The sequence below is a fragment of the Petaurus breviceps genome, unplaced genomic scaffold (genome assembly GCF_028583685.1).
Source record: "Petaurus breviceps papuanus isolate PSGF00001 unplaced genomic scaffold, PetGlider_PUasm1.0 90903, whole genome shotgun sequence".
In the NCBI taxonomy this organism is placed as follows: Eukaryota; Metazoa; Chordata; class Mammalia; order Diprotodontia; family Petauridae; genus Petaurus; species Petaurus breviceps.
Genome location: NW_027187376.1, coordinates 12,109,603 through 12,116,267, shown reverse-complemented (window position 1 = coordinate 12,116,267; position 6,665 = coordinate 12,109,603). Strand labels below are relative to the sequence as shown.

At 42.4% G+C, this 6,665-nt stretch overlaps 1 pseudogene; it reads right to left on the bottom strand.

Annotated features, from left to right (window-relative positions):
* Positions 1-2,672: 2,672 nt before the first annotated feature.
* On the bottom strand, positions 2,673-5,934 carry LOC138151551 (cell division cycle-associated protein 3 pseudogene; annotated as a pseudogene).
* Between the last annotated feature and the right edge of the window lie 731 nt (positions 5,935-6,665).

Genomic DNA, 6,665 nt, shown 5'->3' with positions numbered 1-6,665 from the left:
TGTGTGTGTGTGTGTGTGTGTGTGTGTGTGTGTGTGTGTGTGTGTGTGTGTTGCTTCTACTAATAGAATCTAGACTCCTTGAAGGAAGAAACTGTCTCATTTTTACTTTTGGGTCTTCAGACCTGTGCTAGGCATGTAGCAGGTGCTTAATATATTCTTGATCATATGAATTTCCTTAACGGTACAAAATGTTATAGAGTTTTAGTTTAATAGTTTCGTTAATAGCATTTAAATTACTTTAATATGTTTAATAGAATTTAAATTACTATAATATGTTTAATAGAGTTTAGTTAATAGTTTAAATTACTTTATTTGGCACCATGTGGAGAGACCTATATATGTATATATGTATGTTCAAGCATTAGAATGAGACTTTGGATGGGGGTGGGAATTTGTTTGTTGGGTTTTTTTGGGGGCTGTTGTTGCTAATATGTGATTTTCTGTGGGGCCTGTGATTTTCTCTTGCCACTTCTGGTTTAGTCACAAGAGGGAACTAACAAACAAAAATTACCAGGCCTCGATGTGCTTTTTATTTTTTAAGTATTAACAAACAATAAATAGGCACCAACCCCCTAGATTCTTTTTCCACAAGTCTTTTGTTCCTTCTGCTATGCTTTCAATCATTGTTTGCAATGAAGTATTAGCCCAGTTGTTTTCCACAATCACAAAAATGGAAGACGCTTTGGCTTGGGCTACCTTGCCCCAGGTGAGATGATGTATTTGTTACCCTAAAGAGAAATACATTCATTATTCATCCTTGGATGTTGCCATACAACCTGGAGAAACCTGATCTTATCTTTTCTTCTAGAGTGCTCCCAAGCAGACTTTCCTTAAGAGGGTTCTGAGCACACATAAACCAGTCCTTCCTCCATGTGCCACCCACAAGGGAAAGAGCCCAGCTGCTTGGGGGTTTAGTTTGAGACTCCTTTTGTTTTCCCTCTTCTAAGAGGTACATGAAACAGAAACAAGCAGCTAGGTTTCTTACCTGACTTGGGTACAACTTCAAGGCTGAGTCCATTAGTTGGGTTTTAGAAGGAGCTTTATTTTTGTTTTTCAGTCCAGGCCCAGAAGAACCAATAGTAAAAAGTATCTAATCTCAGTATTGAAGATTGGTCATTAGTTGCTTCTGCTGTTCATGTAGATTTGATTGGACAGATTCAGGACACTCATATTCCTTACTGATCACAGGTTGGGGTGGGAGGGAAGGGCAGCGCATTTGGGGAACTTAAACATTTCTAGACATTGAAACTTGGAGTAGTTAAATACCTCCACAGCCTTGCTAATAATGTTTCCCACTCCCACCACCCCTTTCCTCTGGGTTACTTTCATCTAATAATTCTGCCTATTTTAGAATATTACACAACCACCCTCCTTCACTTAACATTTGCAGCTCTTAAGAAATCCCTTCAAAGACCTTATCTTGCCACTCCAGGACATTTTCTCTTGTTCTGCAAACTCAACCTTCTGCAGGAAACCTTTCCTTCTCTCCTGTCCGCACAACGGTTAGGGCTTCCTCATCGCTGTTTATCTGCCCTCTTCTCTGATGATAGTTTTGTAGATTCCCGGTTATTTACATGTTATCTATCCCATTTGAGTTTGATCTTGTGCGCTGGGATTGTTTTCGCCTTTCCTTGTATCCCCCATGCTTTCAACACTGTACCTTGCATATAGTGCTAAATCAATGTTTGTTGATTTACTGTGTGAATGAAGAGCAGCTGGTCACTGACCTCCGTCTTCATAACATTGAAAAAGCACTGCCATCCCTGGCCCTCCCACCGATAATCCCTCCACCACTGAGTCTGCTTGTTGGCATTCCTCCTCACTCATCTCCCTTAAGAACCAGCCCCTCAGCAGTTTATCTGAAGCTGGATTTTGCCTAGACAGGTATTGAAATGTTTCTTTAATGTTTTCTTTCCCATTGTTTCCCTAACCCTGCTTTAGGCTCACAACCTGGAATGCTTGGCAGAGAGGGGCTTTACTAGGCATGAAGAGAGGAGTATCTGTTGAGCAGATCTGTAGTGTCCAGCTGTTGAATGAAACACAGTCCTGTCCCCTAGTCCCTTCTCCTCTAAGATTATTTCCCATCTACTCTGTAAATTCCTTCTATGTAGCTATTTATGGTCATGTTGTTTCCCCAGTTAAAATAAGTTTCTTGGGGTGGCTAAGTGGCGTAATGAGTAAAGTGCGGGCCCTGGCATCAGGAGGACCCGAGTTCGGTTCTGGCCTCAGACACTTAACACACACACACACACACACATACACACACACCAACTAGCCGTGTAACCTTCAGCAAGTTACTTAACCCCGATTGCCCTCCAAAAGGCAAAAATAAATAAATAAATAAATGTAAGTTTCTTGAAGGCAAGAACTGGTTTTCTTAGTAGTAGCCACAGTACATAGTACTGTCCTTGGTACATAGTAAGATTTTTTTTTTAACTTTTTAAACATTTTCTTTAATCAAATACACACTGTACAAGGGGGGGGATGAGGGAACTATCTGGAACTCAGAGATAAGGGGAGAAGGGAGATAATGGTTGACGAGACAAGCTTTCTTCTTCAGAGCCGATTATCTCAGTTTTGTACGGAGGCAAGATGAATGAATGGGTCCATCTCTAGGCTATTAAAGGAGGAGACAGAATGAAGCAGCCGAGTCCAGGACAGAGAATTAAAGTCTAGTTCTCAACCATGGGACAATGCTGGTTCTCTTTGTTATGACCCTGATCCCAGGCCCATGCGGTAATCTTCAGAGGGTGTCTAGTTCCCAGAATAGCTTCTTCTTTCCGTTCTCCTACATTCTCACTCAGCACTGTGGACTGTTTACTCTGCCGAGGCATCAAGGGACCAGGGGAATTATCATCCTGCAGGGTGGTGAGGAGTGATCTTCCTAGGACCTTGCCAGCAGGTTTCCTTCTAGGGGGCCTAGAACCTGAGGAACAAGGTGTCTCAGAACCTCTCAACTTGTCCTGGCTGGTCATTTGAAGAGCTGGAGGTTGTTCTCTTACTTCTGTAGTGTTTGCCTATTTGTGGGAAACCCCAGTTTGGCTCAGGGAGTCTGGTAGTTTCTGGCGTTCAAGGGATAGTGGTGATGGGGTACCTGGGGTCTAGGTCAATTTGTGAAACCAACTTGTGAAACCAGTCTGTGAAATTGTAACTGCAATTTGTATTGTAAAATTGTTGTCTGTAAAATTCCTTTCCCAACCTCCGACTCTGCCCCTTCCCCCCCTTCCCCCTATCCGCACTAGGCCTAGGCAACACCTTGGGACTCCTTTGTTCTTACTTAATCCCTCACGTCTCCTCTGGTCTGGCCCAAATCTTATCTAAACTATCTATTCACATTCTCCTCTTGGTCTGCTCTGACCTTTGTCTACGCATTGAGGCCCCTCTCGTCAGGTCAGCCCTGACAATGGCAGCCCTACCCTTTAAAAGTAAAAGCATGTACCCCTCTCACTCGCAGGTCCCCTAAAGGACTCTTGCCCGCTTCTCATGGAAGTGTAGCAGGTCCCCTAAAGGACTCTTGCCCGCTTCTCATGGAAGTGTAGCAGGTCCCCTAAAGGACTCTTGCCCGCTTCTCATGGAAGTGTAGCAGGTCCCCTAAAGGACTCTTGCCGGCTTCTCATGGAAGTGTAACAATAAACTTCTACAACTCTCACTCCAATTAAGCCTGAGACCTTGAATTCTTTCCAGACGATATAGCAGGTTTTCTGGTCTTGGATAAGATCAGAATATCTGCTGAACCTTTTGGGATCCCCGTTTACCCCCATCAGTGGAGTGTCCAGAGACAAGTCCCTCTCAGGCTGTGATGAAAACTTCACAGGTAGGGCCAGCTCTGGCTTAGAGCCTTCAGTCCCAAAGTCCTCACTAAGCTGCTTTACTAACTGCTTTGGAGGGTCTATTGTGCTGGTCTTCATGGCTGTTCGAAGAATGCCAAATGTGGGAGCTCTGAACCCTGAGGTTGCCCTGTATCCTTGGTCTCCACCACTTCCTGCTGCTGTGCCCAGAGGGAGGGACTTCATTGTGGCGTACTCTCCACCTGAATGGGGGTATGGAGAATGCCTGCGCTGGGAGAATGAGGGTCTGTTACTTGTGCCAGATGCTTGCTGCATGGCGCCGGACTGGCCGGGGTGACCGGGACGCTCTTGGCCGAGCCCGTTTTCACCGCTCGTCCGGCCAGCTGCCTGGGAGGACCTTTGACTTCTGACTGCCTAGATTTGCCCGGAGTGGAAGCCCCAGCGCAGTCCAGACAGAGGGTCCAGGCATAGAAAGAGGGAGCGGAGCGGGGAGGTGCTTACCAAACCCCGGGAGATCACTGACTTTTTCCATAGTAAGATCTTAATAAATGCTTTTGGAGGGATTTATTAAGTCATGGGAAAATGAGAGATAAGAATAGGGGAGATTTCCGTAAACTTGAAGGTTTGCAAAGTACTTTTAGTTATTATCTCTTCAGATCCTTTCAACAGCCCTACAAAGCAGGTACTCCAGGTCTTGTAGACAAAGAAACAAGGCTCAGAGAAATGAGTTAAATGACTTGCTCACCGTCAGGCTTTTCAATATTAGAGGCAAGATTTGAAGCAGAGTCCTAGATTCCAAGTCCAGGGTTCTGCTTACTTTCACATGTTGCAGTGGAGGAAAGACGTATTACAGAAGTGGAGGAAGGAAATGAGAAAAAAAAAATAAGAAAGACACCAGATGAAAAAGGATAGAAATGCCACTCTCCTAAAGTCAATATCCAATGGGAGGTGCTGTGGGACAGTCTTTCAAACTCTACTTTCCTGTTGCAAAACATTCTTTAGGGAATAGCACAGCAATGAAGAGTTAGCTACAAACTCATTTAGGCTTCAGTCTCACCCCTAGACCTTAGAGCACAGTTTGACTAAGTTTTAAGGATATGCTTAATATCAATATCAATCAAACAATATGCTAATGTTAAGAAAAATTGTCACGAATGTTTAAAATGCATACTAATCAATTTAATTCATCATATGAATATTTAAGACACACTGATCATTTCAGTTCATCATTTTATAATCATAGAAACAGGATTTGAAATTGGAAGGGACCGTTAAGGTCATCCTTCATTTAATAGACAAGAAAATTGAGGCTGAGAGAAGGGAAATGGCTTAGAGTGGTATGACATTGTTGAATTACCACTACTATGGCATTTGCTTTTAATGGTTTTTTGAAGAAGGGATGATGAGTTTTTACTGACTTATCTGTTTTCTTCATATTCATCTTATATCACTATTGTTTATGTCTCATTCCTCCCCTTCCTGTCCCCACCCCCAATTAAATTGAAAACTCCTTTCAAATCCTTTCAAAGCCTCTTTCAAAGAAGCTGGATCAAAGCTGATTTTGTATTTGTAATGCTTAGCAAATAGTAGATAATTAATCTGGATTCTTTTCCTCACCTGGTCTCCCTTGTAATCAAAGGTATAGGTTCAAAAGGAAGGAATAGTTGATTAAGCTTAGGGATTCTATCTCCTACTCATGAAACAGAGCAAAACTAACTGGCTCATTCAAATAGAGAACTAAGACTTTGCCTTTGCATAGTGTTCTAACCAGTTAGGCCAGATGTTTTGGCGTTGAACAGTTCATTAAATGCTAATCAACCAAGCTAAACTAAATGGGTTGAGACCTTATGGGCGCAATGCATGTATGCAGTCATACATGAACTTTTAGCTTGATTAATATTTCACATATCACTTCAGACTACTAGGAAAATGAGATCCTATTGTTGGCATTATTGACTTTGCATCAATGAAAAGCAATGAGTCCATAGACCCTGTAGACCAAATGTAAACTCCTCTGACTGGATTTCATTGGTTGAGGGAACTCCCAGGTGAGGAAATTCCCTCTATTAATATAGTACCTTCTCTGCAATTTATAATCTTTGAGAATCACCTCTAGCACTGAGAAGTTAAGTGAGTTACCTGACATCACACAACCAATATATGTCAGAGATGAGACCTGACCCACCTTTAAGGTGCTTTTAAGGCTAGCCCTCTATCCACTGTGTCACATTACCTCCTGTGTTTGTTTGTTTTTTGGCAAGGCGATTGGGGTTAAGTGACTCGCCCAAGGTCACACAGCTAGAAAGTGGGTCAAGTGTCTGAGGCTAGATTTGAGCTCAGGTCCCCTGACTCCAGGGCTCTATTCACTATGCCACCTAGCTGCCCCTCTGTGTTTGTTCTTTAAAAAAAAAATCATTTGTTTTGACCTCTCACCTATGTTCCCTCAATCATCTGTGATTCCCACCAACCTCTTGTCCAGAAATTGGATCAGGGAAAAGGTGTCTAACAAAACACATTAGTTATCTTTCCACATTGCAACTTTCCCCCATCAAAGTTTTAATATATTGTGGGTTGACCTAGGAAATTAAATGGGAATTTTTAGAGGGGTTTTGTGGAAGCCCGGATGACATAAAAAAGTTTAGAAACTCAGAAATGCATAAAATATATGTATAGTATTGTATACTAGCAACATATTTTATCTTTTAATGCCATAATAATTAAGACTTCTTCTCTGGTGAAGAGAAGGCTAAAAAATTTTACTCAGATTCTCTAGGGGTGCTGAGCCTTTAACCCCTGCAATGTGGAAGGGATAACTGTATTGTCAAGAGATAGGCCAATTTGATTTTATTTGGTCTGTTTCAATACCTGCAAGGTAGA